At 37.4% G+C, this 22,022-nt stretch overlaps 1 pseudogene; it reads left to right on the forward strand.

The window, feature by feature from the left end:
• Window positions 1–21,672: 21,672 nt before the first annotated feature.
• On the forward strand, window positions 21,673–21,785 carry LOC138827644 (U6 spliceosomal RNA; annotated as a pseudogene).
• Window positions 21,786–22,022: the final 237 nt, after the last annotated feature.

The following is a 22,022-nucleotide window of genomic DNA, read 5'->3' on the forward strand; positions in this document are numbered from 1 at the left end:
CGAAGTCAGCCTGGGCAGGACAACCCATGAGACTCATCTCCAATTAACCAGAAAGAGCCAGAATTGGAGCTGTGACTCAAATGTTGGAGCACTAGCTTTGAGGGAGTGTGGGTGAGAGGAAGCTCTGGGACAGAATCTTGGCCCTTAGTTCAAACCCAGGATTGAGGGATGGAGGGGAAATATGCTCTAATTGCATGAAATCAAGGGTGTATGTCAGCATCAATATTGATGGTAACTTTGGGGTAGAGTTGACCAGTTTAATTCAGGAAATGATATGTTCCACTCTTCTCTGTTCTGTATTCTTACAAAAAAAAAAACCCAGCTACGTGCAATCTATACCTAAGAGGTGTGGATTGCACTGATGGATTGGTTACACTTTCCTCTACTTAAGAAATTATACATAAGTCGTGTAAAAAGTGTTTTTATTTTGAGGAGTTTTAATTTAATATGTGATTTTGTGAGTACATCTTGATCAATGTCACCAATTTAATCATTCTTCTCTCTCTCTACCAACCCATCCCCTCAATTTACCTGGTTACACTTTCACACACTTACATTATGACTGGATTAGCCTACTGCACCAGTTTTGTAAAGAATTTTCTTCATTGTTCAGGCAAGGAAGATGAAGATGAGGACGACAAGCCCAAGACAGCATAGCTATTAATTGGCATCAAGATTATTTGACTTACAAAATCTTCACCAAAGGAAGCATTATAAAAAAGAACATGGCCTGGAAAAGTAGAAGCATCTGTATTTGTGTGTGGGGGCTAGTTCTGGGGCCTGTGTGCTGTCCCTGAGCTGCTTTGCTACCACTTGAGCCACGGTAACACTTCCAGCTTTTTGGTAGTTAATTGGAGGTAAGAATCTCATGGAATTTCTATCCTGGGCTCACTTTGATCCACAAACTTCAGATCTCAGTCTCCTGAGTAGCTAGGATTGCTGGTGTGAGCCACTGGCAGCTAGCAAAACATATATTAGTTGTCCCACTTAAACAAATGGAGCAGTAGGTCAATTTATACTGGTGAAATGCAGATAATGATTCCTCTACTTGTTCCTCTCTGGTTTTTATGACTAGTGTGATACTGCTCACTCTGGTTTATATGACTGTGCAATCATTGTTCCATTTTGTTCAGTAAACAGGAGAACTGTAAGGGGAGAATATGGGATGAAAATTTTATCTATAGTTTTTGTGGCCTGGCAATATCTTCTCAGAATATTTACAAGGGAAATAAGACTCCATATCGGCTGAATAAAGGAAAAGACACACATGTGCCCCAGAAGCAGTGCCACAGAAGGACAAATGGGAAAACTCATCTAGGCTCAAAGCAAAGCAATAGGATGGGTTGTTCAGGTGCGTGAAAATTTGTGAAGATTGTCTTTCTTACCATGGAGCCATCATTCAATGCTGGCATTTATGATATGTTCCAGGACTTATATCTATTTAGGTCTGTTTCCTCTGAAGCATCTTTGATAATGACAGAAAGGAGAATGTAACAATGGCACCTGGTTATGTTATCTGAAGGAGATTTCAGCTCTCTCCCAAAACAAATTAGGGTTGTAATGAATGACTTTTATTTCCTTAGAGAATTCATGTTTAATTCTTTGTTTCTATTACGATTATCAAATTAATAACTTTAAATTTGTTAGATATTATTATAACAAATATGGAATTATGATTTTTATGTTACTAAGAGGCACCCAGTTTCCTTTTAGATAGAAAATATTTGGCTGGATTTCAACTAAAGTTTTACATATCAGCCTCCTGAGTACCTAGGATTGTAGGCATCAGTCACCTCTCCTGGCTGAGACAAATATTTTTGATAAGGAAAATCACTATGCTATGGAACATGAGGCATGAAGAATGTAGACTAAAAAGGAATATTTTAACAGCATTAACAAACTGAAGTTTATCACAAACTTGCCAGCTTCAGTGAGGAGAAAAATGAGAAAGAAGTTCCAGAGTCAGAATTGGAGACTAAAGAGAAGTTATTGAATATCTCTTTGTTAGCAGAACTACAAAGATTCCTTTTTAGAAAAATTCATTTTGATGTACTGGTACATGCTTATAATTCTAACTACTCATGAACTAGACACTGGAAGTTATAGAAGGTTTGCTGTTGGTATGGTAAAATTAGAATACTGGTACCTCAATATCCAAAACAAACTAGTGCCACATGTTGATAAGAGAGGCAGAAGTAGGACGATCACAGTTTGAGGCAGAAGTGGGCCTTTGTTTATATGTGGATGGTAATTAAGTCATAGAGGCAAGCCTTCATGAATGGGATTTAAATAAAACCAAATAGATTTTACTTCTGATAGTTAATACAGTGCATTACACAGAAGAAGAAAAAATCCTGACTATGTTGGCATTGAAATCTTGTATCTCCAGGCTCCAGAATGTAGAAATAAATTTGTTGTTTAAAACCAATTCAGTAATGGGTAATTTGTCATCATAGGTCTAAAGGGCTAACAGTAAGCCATCTGAAATGGACTGTTTGTGTTTTTGTTTTGTTTTGTTTTTGTGTTTTTTTTTTTGTCGGTCGTGAGGCCTGAACTCTGCGTCTGTGCACTGTCCCTCAGCTCTACAACTGTAGACTAATACTCTACCACTTGAACTTCAGCCCCACTTCCGGCTTTTTCTGCTGAGGAATGGAACCAAAGGAATCGAACCAAGGGCCTCAGGCATACAAGGCAAGCACTCTACCACTGAGCTACCATCCAGCCCTGGTTTCTCTATTTTATTTTTCCATCTTTCCAGAGACCTTTTGATACTGAAAAATGCTAAGGCTCCATAGAGAAAAGTTCTAAAACTGCCCATTGTCCAACTCTGACTTCATAAATTTTGGAGTGTAAGGAATGACATCAAGTACCTGAGAGACCTAAGACAGGACAATTCATAGTCTTCGGCCTTGCTTCTCAGCACCTGGTGCACATTCACACTATGTAATCAAGTCAACTAATGGTAGTTATAATAAATTTAAAAATACATAGCCACAATACATTTCATGAACACTCTTGCACTGTAGTCTCATTGGCTCCCATGTCCAAAATAGGAAACAGAGGCTTCAAAAGAGGTAAGTAATTTACCAAGGGTTGCAAACCTGGTATATTGGTACATTTAAACTCAGAGTAATCTATATCCATACTTAGGCTAACATACCATGTGCATTTATTTTTTGCAGAAATAAAGGCTCACAGACCTTTATTCAAGTTCTAGACTCATATGTGCTAACATGATATGTCTATCCTGGGTGCTTTACTGGTGCCCCCAAGTCATATCAGCTGTAGTTGATACATCTGTACCCATGCATATAAAAATTGCTGAGACTTGGGCAACTGTACTTTTAAAATCTCCCATGAAGTAATAATGTGTAATTAACAGTATGAAATCCAGGGCTAGAGAATAAAACTTCTATGATGGTGCCAGACCCACCTTGCAATTCTTTCTTGGTCTCTTTCCTTCCTTCCTTTTTAGTGCTGGGGATTGAACCCAGGGCCCTGTGCATATTAAGAAAGTGCCATAATGCCAAGGAATATGGTCATTTCAATCTCTCCAACTTCACTCTCCAATTCACTGCTACCTTGTTCCTGATACTTTACATTTCTTGATCCTAATATTTGGAGATTACTGAACTTCATAAGATTTTCTTCATTTTACAGAATATTTGTTTGCTCTCTTCCTATGTATCACGATACTGAGCAATAAGGATTTTCTTGAACTCCCCAGGCAGAGTTCATGGCTCATCATCAGGTTCTATTTTACCATGTATATCATTATATTATTACATTTATAATAACAACTCACTTAAATAATTGTTTCTCTTCCTCAGTCTATTGGTAGACCCATGTCCAATCCTAGTTTTTATATAAACAGGAATAGAATTTTTCTTGTCTTATTTTCCTCTTTTTGACTTGGTGCAAATTTTCCTGATCTTATAGAACTGTTTTTATCCATGAATATTTTTCAGGACATTTCTTCATATTTTGCATAATTCAATTAAGAGATTTCCAGCCAAAGAAAACAACTCAGAATTCTAGAGGTTAATGACTGTACTCTGGGTTCTTGTGTACTTGGCACTGGATTTGGCATCTCTATGTTACAACAATAAAAATATATATATTGAAAGTTGCTTTGTTTTTGGTTTCCCATTTTGAGCCATATGAAGCATTTAAGGTGCATAGCAAGTTAACCGTAGAAGTATGAGCTGGTAATCTTTTAAAAATATTTTTTATTTTAAAGAAATTGTATAGAGGGGTTACAGTGTTACAGTTACAGTACAGTAATGAGTACATTTCCTGTCGAGCATTGTTACCCCCTCCTTTGTTTTCCCCCTATATTCCCTTCCCTCCTTACTTCCCCAACTCCTCCTTCCCCCTACCCTGAAGTTGTGAAGTTCGTTTTCAACATAGTGTATTGTACTTCTCATTGTTACAATTGGTCAACCTGTATCCTTGTTTCAGCATTTTGTTGTTTCCCTTCCCCTCCCAAAATTAGAAAAATGAATATACATGATGTAGAGAACTGGAATCAAATACAGTGACAACAGAGCATATGGGAGCTGGTAATCTTTAACCTTCAAATTCCAAAACAAAAATAAACAATGAATGATAAAATTTGTTCAAAAGGGAACCCTCAGACTTCTGATTGATACTCTGATTCTTCCATTTAAATAAAATGTTGTTAGAATCAAGTTCTGATCCAGGGTACAATGTTAATACCTGTGGAAATGATGACATTGAGTTGGTATTAGTTAAATATGCCTTCCTATTAATGAAATACCATGGAAAATGTTTTTACAAAAACTGGATGATAGCAAGAGGGATTTTCGACAAAAGCAGTATAGTGGGTAAGGTATGTAAAAGTTACAAAACTGGAACTGCATGCTGAGAAAAGAATAACTTTATGGGGCGGAGTAACGTACTGTTTTAGATGAGCGAAGTTAAGATGGATCATTATGTAACAAGAAATTTCCTATTTGGTTCCTTCTAACAGCTAGCAGATACTTATCTATTTATAAAAATAAATACTAGAATGAAAAATCCAAAAGAACTTTAATGATGCATTTAATATTTTGGAGACAACAAAGATTTTCAGTGATAGGGACAGTTTAATTAATTCTCAAATTTATAAGCACTGGACTCCCATGTAATCATTATAAGTGATGTTCTTAGAATAGTATGAAATTTCTAAGGATATGAAATATATGAAAGATATAATTAGATGAAAAGTCAACTTATAAAGTAGGCTCACACCTGTAATCTTACCTACTCACAAGGATGAGATTGAGTATCATGGTTCAAAACCAGCCCCCAGAGGAAAATCCATTTAACCACCAAAATGACAGAAATGGGCCTGTGGCTAGCGCTGAGGACAAAAAAAAGCAGAGAACAATGTGTAAGCCCTGGATTCAAGCTCCAGTTTGGGCAATAAACAAATGAATAATCAAACAAATATATGACAACAAATTGTAGGAAAATATGCATATGCATATATGCATGGCAGAGTGGTCTAACCGTGGTGTTCCAGTGTTTACATTGTGGAGTTCCAGGATGGGAACATCACAAACATTTAATTAAAGGAAATCAAATGTAACAATACGTTGGAAATGATTTGCTCAACTTGGGAGGGATTGAGAGAGTGAAGGAAAGAGGAAGAAAAATAAAGGATAGGGTAACAAGTTAGATAAGAAATGTTATCACTACCTTACTTATGTAACTGTAATCCCTCTGTACATCACATTGACAATAATATTGAAATAAAAAATAAAAACAAAAGCTTTTATTTATATCATTATATTTAAAAGTATACTTTAAAAGAGTTATAGGCATGTTTTAAATTTCTAATGCATTGCCCCACTCTACTGGAGTATACTAGAATATGGGGAGAATTACTTACACACGAGTCCATGAGTAAGGACCCTAATAAGAATTCCACAAAGATATGTCAACATGAACCAAAGGGTCCTACCCATAATACCTTCCTTCTAAAGCAAATCCCACAACCTCCCAAATCCACATAATTCAATCATTTAAAGACAAATGATGAACCAACGACTCCATGTGTAGAAATACATAGTTGCGACAAGGATGGAAAAGGCACTGAGACAAAGTGAATAATGCACAATTTTAAGGAAGATTCCATAGATAAAGGAATGTGTCCCACACACTTCAAACTGTAAAAATGGGAAAGTCAGTCATCTTTGTCATACTAATAAAAACCACAAAAAAATCTAACTGTGGGATTCAAAAAGATTGTTCACTGTGACAGCACAGTAACATCAGTGCAAATTACTATGTCCCTCTTTCCTTGTCTTATTCCCACCTCATTCTTGAATTCTGAAGGTGAGATTCTGGGGAGCCAGTTCCCTTTGCTCCAGTAATTCATGAACGTGAATGGGTGATTGGAGATACAATTTCTTCATATAGTTCTTGGATTCTCATTTTTTATTAAACTTACGGAGAAATAATGGAATTGCATAACACAAGGAAGTCTTAACTTTTCCACTAATTTCTAAAATGCCTGCTGTAAGAACAACAAAATTAATGAAAGAAACAACTCAGAAACCATATAAAGATATTTTTGGTGTATTGATACCAGGAGAAATTGAAAACTCACGTATAAATACCAAATTACATTTACAAAGCACAAAACCTAATTCTTCACTGAGCTAATATGATAATTACACATTTATATTTTCCAACAAAATCACCATTGAGAATACCACAGTCAATTTCAATCACAGAAGCAAAGCTTCAAAGAACTGCTAAAATTTTTACCTATTCTTTCCTGGAGTTGAGAAGGTTGATTCTGCTGACGTTGACTGTTTGATCCTCTTCCTCCTCACAAATAAGTGTGCCTATGTAGAACAATATATACCTATACCTTAACTTCATGGGTGTCTAGCCTTTCTGGTTGGATCTTCGGTCTGAGTACCACCTACGGAGCATATATAGTTTATGAACATGGACCATGCCTTAACAAGCTAAAACATGCTCTAAAACAGTTCTAACAGAAACATCTGTGATAATGGAAATATTCTATATATGCATTGTCTAACAGATTAGCCACTGGCTATATGTGCCTAATGAATCTCATATGTAAAGAGTGTCTGAAAAATTAATTCTTCCGATTTCAGTTAAATGAAATTTTAAATAATAAGATTCATCTACTCACTGTTAACTGAACAACTCATTTTCCAAATAAGGAAGCTGAAGTTCTGACAAAGATGATGATAAAATATAATCCAAGTGAAGAAGTTTCCATTAGATACTAACTGAATGCCTGTGAATTATCTGAGCTTTCTTGTCTTATAGAATTCAGCCATCACTCAGCTAGATTGACAGCTGGGAGGAAAGGGGTGGGAGATAAACACAAGCTACTTGCGATACTGAGAATTGCTCCTTGAAGATGAGGGTTATGCATGAATCTTTTCTATATTTAGTAGATAACAAAGTGTGTGGAGTCCTGAAGGTAGAAAAATAATGATTGTATTTCAATCAAACAGGTGCTCTGTTTATCAAAATGGGAGAGAAGACAGACAGGTGAATTCTATAAATATACAAACTATATAGAGAAAATTTGCTATGTTCTATTCCATGATAGGCCCTGGCATAAACGTTGGCACTTTGTACATACTCTGTAAATATTCACACACTAAAAAACAGAAATGTAATTCTTTATTACTGTTAAAATACATAGAATATCTTCATACTATATATTTGTGGGCCTATTTTTTTTCCTTAATTTTTTCCACCCCTATATTAAGAACTGGCCCTAAGAGAAAAGCTTCTAGATGTGTTAAATTTGAATTCCATCTATTTCTTTTGTTGAATTGTACTCTAGATAGGATTGAGGGATTAGGACAAGAAAAATAATAAGCATTCTCAACAAGTTGTCATGCCTCATTTTTAAGGGGAGGTATGCGTTTATTAGGAGAAATATGTATTGGTCTTTGTAGCTAGGAACAATCAAGAAACAAAAGAAAAAGAAAAATTCCATGGCAGTCTCAAGTGTTTGCATATCTTCAAGTGAATACTAGCTGTTCTATATTCCATAGTATATTTGCAATCTTTTTCTAAGCTATTGTCATCCTCCAGAGTAAAGTTCAGGCATGCCTATTGCTCATTATAAAGATCGCAGTTGCTCAAACTCAGAATACATTGTTTGTATAGGCTTCACATGGCTATCTTTATTTCACTCAGTAGCATTGAGGAATGGGAGATACACTTGAAATACATAAATATACACATACACACATATCTCACTGGCTTTCACTATTACTGTAAAAATTAAGTCCTTTTTGTCTCTGACCCAAGAGCATCATAAATCGTCTAGCATCCATTAATGTGTGACAAGTTCATTATTAACTTGCAAGTAGGTTAAATCTCTAGATTCACACAATTCTAAATACTCATATGCAGAAAAATATATACCTAGAATTTTGGTGTGCTTCTATATTACAAAGCTCTCAATTTTCATCTTATTTGCACAGAGGCGGCAAAAATGCTTGATAGGAAATGTACTCATTACCTTGTCAGGTAACTGTAACCCCTTTGTACAGTATTCTTACAATCAAAAATGTACAAAAAGGAAAAAAAGAAACTGGAAGTCACGTATTTCCATTAAAACTAACCAAATTTAAGGCCTGTAACTTTCTACAGGTTTTTAAGGACCAAATAAGTTGTAGATATGCCCCAAGGCCTTTACGAAAAGCTTAGGGAGAGAGATCCAAAAGTGGCAGGAGAGCATAATTATATAGCTTTACTTCACTGTTACCATAGCAGGAGTACAAATCAATATGATGGTTCATAGTTACAGGACCAGAAGATATACTAGAAACTGACATCAATGAAGGTCATTCATTGTAGGAAAACATAAATCAGGATGCAACAAAGGTTGCAATCAATAGTGACCAAAAAAGCAACACAGAATGGGATAAAGTTATTTCAAGTATATATTTGATAAGTGGTTCACATCAAGAATATATATAAAAAAACACATCATTGCAACGACACGCAACCTGATTTTACTATGTGCACAGAAATCAGATTTTTGTCCAAAGAAGACAAAGTGTTAACAAGCCCATGAAGAAGGTGTTTAACATTACTAATCACAACGAAAGTGCAAGTCAAAATAATGAAGAAAATTATCACTTCATATGAATTAGGTAGGATAACTACAAAAAAATAAAGTACAATATTGATAAAAGTGTGGTAAAATTGGAACCGTTCTATGGGAAACAGAATGGCATCTTTTCAAACAATTAAAAACAAGATTACTCATACCTATAATCCTAAGCACTCAAGACAGGAGGCTGAAATGCAAGGATCACGGTTCATAGCCAGCCTGGGCAGAAAACTGGAAGTGGATCTGTGGTTTAAAGTGGTAGAACTCTAGCCTTGAGGAAAAGTTCAGGGACAGTTACTTGGCCCTGAGTTCAAGCCCCATGACAAAAAATTTAAAAAAAACAGAAAGTAAAGAGAGTTTTCCTGTGATCCAGTGACTCCATTTCTGGGCCTATACTCTAAACATCTAAAAGCAAGGTCTGGAAAAGGTCTTGTACACTCATATTTATTTTGTACAATATTCAAAACATGGAAGCAATCCAGTGGCCATCAACAAAAGAATAGCTAAAGCAAATGTGGTTTATACATACAGTGGCATATTATTTCAACTTTTAAAAGAATTATGGGGCTGGGAAGGTGGCTCAGGGGTAGAGCACTTGCCTTGCATGCTTGAGGCTCTGGGTTCAATTCCTCAGCACCATATAAGCAAAAAGAAAAAAGCCGGAAGTGGCGCTGTGGCTCAAGTGGTAGAGTGCTAGCCTTGAGCTGAAAAACTGAGGGACAGTGCCCAGGCCCAGAGTTCAGGCCCCACGACCGGACCCCCCTCCCAAAAAAAGAATTATGTTGTGACATATTCTATATTATGATTGAACCTTTGGAATACTGCTAAGTGAAATAAGCCAGTCATAAAAAAGATCAAATATTACATGATTCTACTTATATCAGTAGTTACATAGAACAGTCTAATTGATAGAGACAGGAAGCAAAATCATACTTGATGTATACTTTGAAGCAGAGGAGAGTGGAAAATTGTTTTAATGAATAAAGAATTTGAATCTTGGAGTATGTAATGAGTGTGGACATTGAGATTGTACAATATTGTAAATGTACTTATTACTACTATGTTGTATTCTTAAAATGATTAATAAAACCTGGGAGAGAATTATGAAAGGGTTAAGCATAATCATGGTACATAGTATGCCTATGTGGATATATCAAAATGAAAGATCCACTTATTTAAGTAGATAATGCTAATAGAGTTGAAAAAAGACAATAAATTTTAAGTTAAGGGTGCAAGTTTAAGTCAGAGGGCTTTGCTTCTTCAAAAAAGCAATTTAGACATCCAATTTCTCTGTCAACATAGTGTTGATGGGACATCACAATGTACAGTGCCCTGTGAGCAACAAGTGCTTATGTGCCACTTAGAGGGAGTTAAACCACTTCATCTGGGTAGTTATGGATAAAAGGTAATGCTTGGACAGTTCCAACATGGTGGGGATGAATGATGCAGCAAAAAATACACACCCTTTTCCCCATGAAGCTTTAGGTGCTAACACATGGATTTTTCTGACTATGGTCTGGGAGTGTCCTTCTACTTCCCATCCAATCAAAAGTGTTTTCTGTGCTTGTGCTCTGAGAAGGGGCATCCAATAAGGAAAAATTCCATACTCATGCTCTGAGACTAGGAAACCAATTATGAGACACTATGTCCCTCTTTTCGCTGGGGAGTCTGTTTCACTGCTCTGTTTTTGCTTTGAGGAAGAGTCCGTTGCATTGCTCTCTTTTTGCTTTGAAGAACAACTGCGATAAAAATTGTTCTGCTCTCTAATTCTTTAAAGAAAATAAACCCGAGACATAGACAATATTGCTATTCTGAAGATGTTGCGGGGAGGGAAGCCTTGACCTTCAGCTTTGAGAATAGATTTAGAATTTGATAACTTAGGTGCTGTGGTTTCAGATTAATCTGAACCAGGCTAATGGCTGCATTTTCTCAATTCTTCTAACTAGAATCTCTAAAGTATTAGGAAAAACAAAACAAACAAACAAATAAAAAATAACAAGAATCTGATATTAGGCTAGCAAAGGCTCCAGAAATTCTCAGAGTTCTTTTTTCTTGTATAAATCTAATAAATGAAAAGTTAATGCAGCAAAGTGTTAATTCTGTAGAATGTGGTTTACTTTCTTCATCTTATTCTGAGATAGAAATTGATCTATTCTAAAGCCAGAGGCTATGTTTTCTTTACAAGCTAGATCAGGTTCGCTGAATTTTGCTTTCTTAAAAATTGCTTAACGCCTGTAAGAAGGAATTGAAGACTGCTAGGCAGGAGGGATTGAGTGTGAGATGTGGGAAGTGTTCTCATACTCTGCATCTAGAGGGCTAGAAAATATGATGATCTGTTGCTGCCTCAAGCAATTCAGAAAGTGGCTTGCATTTTCTAAAACCTAAATCCAACCTTTCACCTTCTCTTTCCCACCAAGAATTCCCCCTCAGGCTTCTTCTTACCATAGTGTCTTGGCAGCTTAGAACTGCTTTGCCTCAGAAATGTGGCATCCGAAGTGTGCCCTGTGGTCAGCCCAGCAGCTGGTATCTGACTGATTCATCTATGGGTCTGAAAATGCTGCAGCTCAATCTGTGCTCTGTGCTCAGGGTTCAGTAAGCATGCTTAAGTCCATAGCTATGTGCTTCCAGAAAGCAGACTTTCCTCTTTCTATTAGCAGTAGGAGCACAAGTACAAGACAGGTTCTTTATAATGAAGCAGCCACACATAGTTGTTGGTTTCATAATTACATGCTAAGGCGAGTTTGCCTAAGGGAACCAAGGCAATATGCGAATAAGGTGTTTTCACCTGGAAGCTCATAAGCCTCCATTCCAAAAAGGAAGCTGCTTATAATAAATTCTGTCTGGGAATGGACTTTGTAGGAGTTAGAATAATCTTTTTCTCTGAAAATGATTGATTGAGGGAAAGCATTGACTAAGCCTAATCATCTTCTAAAAAGCTATATAACTAAAGTATATCCTGTTACTAAAATAGTCTAGGGACTTAAGGAATAGTTTAACTCCTAAAGCACAAGATGAGTAAGAATTTTCTAACAATTCCTGGTCTGGTTGTCCTGGTTTAGTGGATTGCTCTGAAACTGTTAACCCCTTTCAAAATAAACAGCTGAGCTTCAAAAGAACTAATAGAGCAAGATTGTGAACATAACGTGTGATCAATACCAAAAGTAGTAACTCATTAGGGGTATAACTTGGGCAGACTTCCTACTCAGAGTGGTTGCCTCCTGTCAATAGCATGCTCTTTAATAGAGCTAAACTTTGCCATGCTAAGTTCCTTTCAACTTGGTGGTCATTCTTGGGATATTGGGTTACAGTATGGGAGTATTCCCAACAATGTGGGGACTAATCCAGGATCCATGTGTAGGGAGACCCTCAGGAGGAGACACATCCTGACTTGTTGAGATAGCTCAAGGTTTGGTTAAACACCATCTGTTAGGGTAAAGGATGGAAAGTTTATCAGCAATTTCAGGAAAGGGCCCAAGGAAACACCTCAATAAAAGGTAATTTCATGCATAAGCAATGTGAGGAAAAATTGGACTAGAGCATACTACCTGGTTGGTTGGGGATTTTTATGGGATGAGTGTGCCTTAGGCACAAAGAGAACTTGAGTCTCAATGTGTGTTTTCATTCTCTGGCCCAAGAATAAAAATGTGGGAGCTGGAAGAATCCATTGTTGAGAAATCTCCAATAACGGGAGCGTTATAGGGAAGATTAAGTGCACCAAAAACTGAAATCACAAAAGACATGCTAAAATTGGGAATAAGAATTCTAGGCCTAAGGAACCCAAGGAAAATGATCTAAGTACCTGTTTCTGATAATCCATTGGGAGAATGTTGACAAAGGTCTGAGAACACTATTAAAGAATGGATGATTTTCATTATGGAGTTCCATAATGTGCACTTGTCCAAACAAAAACTTGTTATGAATATGTGCTTGCATGTGTGTGTTTTAAATACTATATCCTGAAAGGGGAACTCAAAAAAGTCCTACTCACTAAACTCCCTCAGCTGCCCATTTTGACTCTGAAGTCTGGATTGATCATCTAGCTGATCCAAGGATGTATGATATTGAACCTTAGTTTCAGAAGGAGACTCTCTGGGTAGACTTAAAATTCAAGTCAAAAGTCAGATGCCAGTGGCTTGCACCTGCAATCGTAGCTACTCAGGATCTGAGAATTAGAGTTCAAAACCAGCCTGGGCAGGAAAGTCCTTGAGACTCTTATCTCCAATTACCTACCAGCAACTGGAAGTGGTGCTGTGGCTCAAGTAGTATGGCTTTTGCCTTGACCTCTGGGCCTGGGTGCTGTCCCTGAGCCCTTCAGCTCAAGTCTTATGACCAATAAAATAATGCTTGTGTTAAATGGGTTAAATATTCTGCCCACCATTACTGTTAAGATTCTGTGGCACAGAAACCACAAAAACACGTGGTCCACTTCCTACTATGATGAACCTCAGATCCCCAAGAGCATGGAGTGCATGATCTGTCAGTCAAACACAGCTTGGGGAAACTTGTAAGACCCTGCTGTTGCTATTCACAAGAGTATGGATCTAAGACAAAAACCCTCTTTTCCCAAGCCAACTATACCCCTTGCTTCTGTAGGTATGGGGAGGGATAATTGGCATTTCTGGGAAACTTATCAAGATGCAGTTAAATCCAAACCTTGAAGAGATGAGCAGTAATCACTAAATATAGCCAGGGGAGATGTCTAATGGTATTGTGGAGGACCAGTGTTGTAGACCTTCCTGGCCAACTAGAGTAGAACCTGTACTTTGGTTCAATTAGCCATCCCTTTCACCTTAGCATTTCATCCACCTGTCCATTCTCAAACATTTTATACTAGTTAGGAGAGACCCCTTCCCTGGAGGGTCATTTGTATTTCCTAATTACTTAAGTGGTTTTCAGGATCCCCCCCTCCAAAGTTTCCAAAACGTTCAAAGCCTGAAACCAGACAGCACCTTATGAATCAATTTTATTTTATGATTAGTATAAATAAAATATTTTGGGGGCTGGGAATATGGCTTTGTTTGTCCAGCATGCATGAAGCCCTGGGTTTTATTCCTCGGAACCACATAAACAGAAAAGGCTGGAAGTGGCACTGTGGTTCAACTGGTAGAGTGCTAGCCTTGAGCAAAAGTAGCTCAGGGAGCCACAGGATTGGCAAAAATAAAATATAGAGTAGAATAAAATCAAAAGAGGTTTGTTAATTATACTAAATTTTTTTAATCCATAAACTAAATGCTCTAGTAGGGTGGCATGGAAAAATTAGCTCTAGAAACATTATCTGACAAGGGAAGAGCTTCTGTAGTGATTGGAGACCAAAGCTGCACAAAGATCTTTTTTGGGGGGCGGGGTCTGGTCCTGGGGCCTAAACTATGGGCCTAGACACTGTCCCTCAGTTCTTCAGCTCAAAGCTAGCGCTCTACCACTTGAGCCACAGTGCCACTTCTGGCTTTTTTTCTTTTTTGCTTATGTGGGGCTGAGGAATCGAACCCAGGGCCTCAGGCATGCAAGGCAAGCACTCTACCACTGAACCATCTTCTCAGCCCCTGCAAAAAGACCTTAGAAGGTTTGAACATTGGCAAGTGAGTTAACTAAGAACTCAGACGAAGAACTGGGAAGGTGGTTTAGCGGTAGAGTGCTTGTCTTACATGCATGGACCCGTGGGTTCGATATCTCAGCACCATGTAAGCAGAGAAAGCACTGTGGCTCAAGTGGTACAGAGCTATCCTCAAGCTGAAGAGCTGAGGGACAGTGTCCCGGCCCAAATTTCATGCCTCACAACCACCAAATCCAAGAACAAAGAAAAGAAAAAAGAAAAAAAATATGGGCACTGGTGGCTCACGCCTGTAATCCCAGCTACTCGGAAGACTAAGATCATAGGATGGTCATTCAAAGCTAGGCAAGGCAGGTAAATTCTGTGATACACTTATCGCCAATAAACCACTTAGGAAACTGGAAGTGGTGTTGTGGCTCAAGTGGTAGAGGACTAGCCTTGAGCTTAAGAGCTGAGGGACAGCACCCAGGCAAAGTGTTCAGTTCCAAGACCAACCCCCCCCCAAAAAGGCAAGCTACACCTAAAGGGTTTCCTACCAAGAGGGAGGAAGGGTTTTGTACCAAGAGGAAAGGAGTTTTGGGGGTTTCTATCTAACAAGAATGCTAGTTTCCCTTCTAGTGGGCAGGGGCATTAGCTTCTAGTAACGAGGGTGTTAATGAAAAAACTGGTCAAAGCATGATTCAGTTTCATAATGTCCAGATAAATGTCTAATGTTTGACTTGTGAAAACATCCTACTTGGGGAACTCCAAACACTCTTAATGCCTTTAAAGTGATCATGCTTAGTTCCAGGGCCTCAATGGACCCTCTAGGTAATCTTACGATATGATTGCAAATTCAATCTTGTAGCAGACATTCTGCATATGTCTTCCAATTTTGAGTCTACCCAGATTCAAATTGAGACTGAATAAGTGAGGTAAATACTGTGGTGATTCTGTCCACATATGGAGTACTGCGATGACTGTGTTGCAGAGAGGGCACACAAGAGGTCCTATTTGTGCTGTCATAGAGCTCAGACCCCATGTGCATGAAATTCATGGTAGGTCAGCAAAATGTGATCCAAGACAACTTGGAACAACTTGTTGCTCTTCTCAGAAGCAAGAGTCTGTTTCAAAAACCCCTGAAACTGATCAGCTCCATTCTTTCCAGGTCAACTACCTGGGGAAAATTGGACATTTCCAATTGGACATTTCCAAGAAACTTACCTAGAGGTAGTGAAGGCCAAACTTTGAGGTGAGCAGTAAGTACAAATCATAGCCAGGGGAAATGTCCGGTGGTATTCCAGGAGACCACTATTGGAGATGTTACTGGCCAACTGTAGTGGAATCTGTACTTTGGTTCCTTTGGCCAATCCACACCTGACCATTCTCAAACACCTTAAATTAAGTAAGGAGAGACTTCTTAGCTAGTGGGTCATTCAAACTTCATATTTGCAAATACAAACTACATATTTACAAATTTTATATTTACTTAGGAGCTTAAAGCTAGAAACCAGAAACAACAGCTTAAATTAGTTTTATTCTGTTGATCTCCACAATCTATGATCTCCATAATCCAATTATTCCAATATGTGCTTTTATTTATCAGCAGGATTTGTTTATTGGAAATGCCACCATGTAAAATAACTAGGACCCACTGGTAGGATTGAATGGGAAAAATTTGGACTAAATATAATACTTGACCAGATAAGATGGTGATAAGTGAAATGAACCCCCACATAGGGGCACAAGTGTTTTTTGTCATTTCTTGCTATTGTTTCTAACATATTTATAATGTTCCATGTGATTTTTGTTTCTTTGTATTCTGTCCCCCCAAAAAACAGCATAACCCCTGTTTCCAATGTTTTTGATGTTGGTGCCCTCCATCTTGTATATACACTTCTCTAGTTTGGAGAGGGAAAGTGAAAAATAGAATACTTAAATGGGAATACAGGTTGACCCATTGTAACAATGAGATGCACAAGACACTGTTGAAAACAAACTTTAAAATTTAGGCGGGGTTCGGGGGGAGTGTTTAGGGTAGTTTTGAAGCTAAGAGGTTAGGGATGGTAGGGGACATATAAAGCAGGAGGTAACAATGCTTGATAGAAAATGGATGCTTTACCTTCCTCATGTAACTAACCCCTCTGTACAGTATTTTTACAATAAATATATAAAAATAAAAGAATAAATATACTTCAAAGGTAATCTGTGTGGTGGTTGGAGGCCAATGATACAGAAAGACTTACAAGGATTGAATACTGGAAACAAATTACCTAAAAACTGAGATGATGCTGAGTATAATCCTAAATGCTCAGTTGACTGAATTCTGAGGATTTGTGTTTGAAGCCAACCCAGACAGGAAAGATGAGACTTTTATTTCCAATGAAGGTGCAAAAAAAGATACTACTGGAGTAGTGGCTAAAGTGGTAGCCTTGAGTAAAACTGCTCTGGGACAATGCCCAGAGCATGAGATCAAACCTAAGACCAGCCCCCAGTCACTTATAAAGAAGGTTGTGTGTCTGTGTGTGGTGGCAGATCCCTTTACAAGTTTGATGATAGAACAAGCATTTCAACAATGAGTCATGGTGTCAATATTTACCTCTTTAGTAATTGTTTTCATAGTAATGGGTACATGTGTGCTTTATCTCTTCTATAGCAGTTTTTTTTTTCCGTGACTGACTGAAAAACTGCCTTAATCAAACCCTTTTTTAAATCAAAATATCTTATTGGATACTGCTGAATAGGAAAGTCAATGATTATTGTTTGAAAGAAAAAAAAGCAAAATCAGATGGGAGAATTGTAGAAGTTAAATCTTGAAGTGCTTGACTGATATAAGCACTGCCCTTGTAAAGGTAGTCAAAACCTTACCAATTTTAGAGAAGTGCTAAGGGCTAGAGGCATGGCAATAGTAGTAGAACACCAGCTGGGTAAAAGTTGGTTATTTTTCATATGGCCAGGTGTTCGGATTTGGTTGATTGTTAAGGCTTTTGACTAGTTTGAAAGGGGTCAAAAGTTTGAGCCATCATAAAAGATGATCCCAACGCTCAAATTCATTGGAGCTGGGCTGCCTATCCAGTGTGCTTATTCAACTTGGACATGCGACAGCATGCCTTCTGCAGGAGTAAACTTTGCCTTGCTGAGATGGTGTTTGTAGAATACCTTAATTGCCCCCGGTATTTCCAACACAGATCTTCTGTGCAGTTCATGAGGGATCCTAGGAACCCCTCATAGGAGACACATTCAGCTGCCCTGTTGAGCAAAACTCCTCGATGTTCTAAACATGCCAACCTTGGTATCTGATAGTGGAACTAGGTATTAAGTTAATCAGAAACATCAGTAAGAGGCACAAACAGGCACCCTCAGAAGCAAGCAACCTCATGCATTGGCCTTGGTAGAAAAAAATGAAACTATGTATCCTGTTTTGGTACTTGTGTCTTTGTAGGGATGGTGTATGAGAGAAGTGTCTTAGATTCAGGCTCTTAAATTCTTTCTGTCTAACAGTCTTGATCTGCAAATGCATTTGTCCAGCTAGGAAGAGTGAAAATTTGGAGATGGATTCATCTCTGAGAAAAATCTCTAATAATGAAGTTGAGAAAAGGGAGGAACAAGAAACACAGTCTGAAGGGCAAAGCATACCAAAAAATCTTACTCCCATTACAGCATGTCTCTGTGATTTAAGAATTGTAAATCTACAGACCTATAGCCATCTAATCTTCCATAAGGAAGCTAAAACAATAGAATGGAAGAAAGACAGCCTCTTCAGTAAATGGTGCTGGCAAAATTGGTTAACTACATGTAGAAAACTAAAGCTAGATCGTTATATATCACCCTGTACCAGAATCAACTCCAAATGGATCAAAGACCTTGAACTCAAAGCAGACACTCTGAAAACATTACAGGATGGAATAGGAGAAACCCTAGGTCTCCTTGGCTCAGGTCGAAATTTTCTGAATAGAGACCCGGAAGCACAACAAATCAAAGAAAGGTTGGACAAATGGGATTGCATAAGATTGCAGAGCTTCTGCAGGGCAAATGACATAGCTGGCAAGATCAATAGAAAGCCCACCGATTGGGAGAAGATCTTTACTAGCCATACAACGGACAAGGGTCTCATATTTAAAATATACTTGGAACTCAAAAAATTAAACCACCCAACAACAAATCCTCAAAGAATCAACTGCCCAATAAATAAGTGGGCGAAAGACTTAAAGAGAAGCTTCTCTGAAGAAGAAACAAGGATGGCCAATAGACACATGAAGAAATGTTCAACATCCCTAGCCATAAAAGAAATGCAAATCAAAACAACATTGAGATATCACCTCACTCCAGTTAGAACAGCAAAAATCAAGAACTCTAACAACAACAGATGCTGGAGGGGATGTGGACAGAAAGGAACCTTACTTCATTGTTGGTGGGAATGTAAACTTGTTCAACCACTTTGGAAAGCAGTATGGAGGTTCCTCAAAAGACTTCACATAGATCTCCCCTATGATCCAGCAATCCCACTTTTGGGCATTTACCCAAATGTTTACAAACAAGACCACACTAAAGCTACCAGCACAACTATGTTTATTGCAGCATTATTTACCATAGCTAAGATATGGAACCAACCCAGATGCCCCTCAGTAGATGAATGGATCAAGAAAATGTGGTATATATACACAATGGAATTCTATGCCTCCATCAGAAAGAATGACATTTCCCCATTTGTTAGGAAATGGAAAGGTTTGGAAAAAGTTATATTAAGTGAAGTAAGCCAGGCCCAAAGAAGCATAGGTCCCATGGTTTCCCTTATTTGCAATATCTAGTATAGGTATGAGTCAAGCGGAAAAGGTCAGATAATGTGATGTTAGGAAAATGAACCCTTAAATATGTATTTTAATGTTTTCGTTTCTTTCATGCATGTGTTTCTAACGCATTTATAAGATGATTTCTTTGTTGCTTTGTATGTCCCTCCCCCACAGTTTAACCCCCGCTTTCACTATATTTGATGTCAGTATAACATGTGGAGGAGATGGGGACAAACAAGTAGTTCAAGGATTCAGGTGGACCTGTTGCAACAATGAGAAGTACAAAATATCATGTCAAAACCAGCTTTACAATGTCGGTGTGGGGGGGGGAGGGGGGTATAATTGGGTGGGGGGAGGGGGGTAAAATTGGGTGGGGGAGGGGGGAGGCGGGGAAGGGAAGTGAAGGGTAAACAAAGGAGGAGGCTGCAATGCTTGGTAAGAAATGTATGCATTATCCTGCCCATGTAATTGTAGCCCCCCTGTACAGTATGTTCTCAAATAAAATAAAATACAATAAAAAAAAAAGAATTGTAAATCTAGGAAACCCAAGAAAATTGGAGCTAAAAAGCCTCCCTCATACATTGTAGGGAAAGATATGACAATATGTGTTAAGGCTGATTTTTATTTTTGAGCTCAAATTTTAATGTTCATTTGGTAAACTAAATCCTCTATATCCCTGTCTCTGTGTAAATACCCATCAACATGAAATATAAAGTGATTTTTATAAAAAATAAAAGTTACTCAGAAGAAATTGTAAATGCAAAAACAATCTTCACAGAAGCAAACTCTCAGAGATATTTCATGACTTTGACAAGGATAAAGTGGGTGAAGTTAGTATATAAATTTAGAAGTATGACAATGCACAAAAACATAAAAAGATACTCATCTATTTCATTATATACCCAAAGCAGAAAGCAAATCTTGGTTAGATGATTTTTTAAAACCCAGTCTCTCAGGTACTGGGAAGGTGGCTCAATGGTAGAGTGCCTGCCTTGCATGTATGAGGCCTTGGGTTTGATTTCTCAGCATCACATAAGCAGAAAAAGATGGAAGTGTTGCTGTGGCTCAAGTGGTATCACTAGCCTTGAGCTGAGGGACAGCACCAAGTCCCAGAGTTCAAACCCCATGACCAACAAAATAAAAATAAAAATAAAAAACAAAACACAGTCTCTCACTTTTGTGTCCTCAACTCTGTAATAACTCTGCTTCAGCCTAGGGCTAATATTTTAGGTGTGGACATATATCAACACTCCTGAATCAGACTCCACTTGATCATTTTTTAAATCCATATTTTGTTCTTAAGTTTCCTCTTTATAAATTCACATACACCTATAAAAAATGGTGTGGCCATCCCAGTAACCTTCTCAAAGTACCTCCTAATGACAACTTACAAAAAGTTGTATTATATTACAACAAGGAAAACAATGCTAAAAATAAAGAAAACAAATTATGAAATATTAATGATTAATAAAGTAAAAAACAAAACAATTACCAGTGTTTTCAGTATTTGAAGTGTACTAAAAATTCGATTTTATTATTGCCATATTTCTTTACATTTAACACTGTCTAAGATTATGATGTTCAACAAGAATTTTATAGGCTATGAGTAGTGTTTAAATCACCCACTACGATTACCATTTATAGTTCATCTCATAATTTGTATATGGCTTATATCATCATTTGTTCCTCACTAACATATGAAGTAAGGCAGGCCTACAGTTTTAACAGAATCTGTGTAGTTAACATAGTCAACTCTTTATTCTGCTCCTTTACACAAAGACTTTGCAACTTCTCATTAGTAAAGTTTCTATAAAATCTGAAATGTACATACTTAATAGTACTTATCTGCTACCATAACTCTTAAATACTTTATAGAAAAGAATTATGACCTGCCAAACAGTCCCAGTTTTGGCATATATAAGCAAATTCCCAAAATTAAATATATTGAAAACATTAAAACTTTTAACAAATATTAACACTTGTTGCAGTGTTCATTACGACAGATCCCTTGTATAGAATAATTGAATTCCTCCTCCAACACATCTCTTGAACAACAAATATCTGGAATTATTTTGTTTTTGACATGTCAATCCTGACTTTATTCTTAAATGTGTACTTATGTAAGAAGTACATGGTTCTAAAATTTGACGACAATTCTTTTAAACTTACATTTTGTTGAATTGTCTAGTTTAAGAAAATCAATTACAATTTATATATAGAAATGTTCTGTGCTCAATTCAGCATCACATACACTAACATTGGAATGATACAGAGAAGATTAGCATGGCCACTGCGCAAGGATGACAGGAAAATTCCTGAAGTATTCCATCGCCCAATTTGTTAGGAAATGGAAAGACTTGGAAAAAAAAATTATTAAGTGAATTAAGCCAAGTCCAAAGAAACATAGGTCCCATGGTTTCTCTAATTTTCAATAACTAATGTATGTCTGAGATAAGCAGAAAAGGTCAAAAGTTATGTGTATATGACCAGATAAGATTATGTTAAGGGAAATGAAACCCAAGTTAGGGACACAACTGGTTATTTTTTTCTTGCTATTGTTTCTCACGTACTTATAACG

This window comes from Dipodomys merriami, unplaced genomic scaffold (genome assembly GCF_024711535.1).
Source record: "Dipodomys merriami isolate MVZ:Mamm:240054 unplaced genomic scaffold, mDipMer1.0.p SCAF_159, whole genome shotgun sequence".
Classification (NCBI taxonomy): domain Eukaryota; kingdom Metazoa; phylum Chordata; class Mammalia; order Rodentia; family Heteromyidae; genus Dipodomys; species Dipodomys merriami.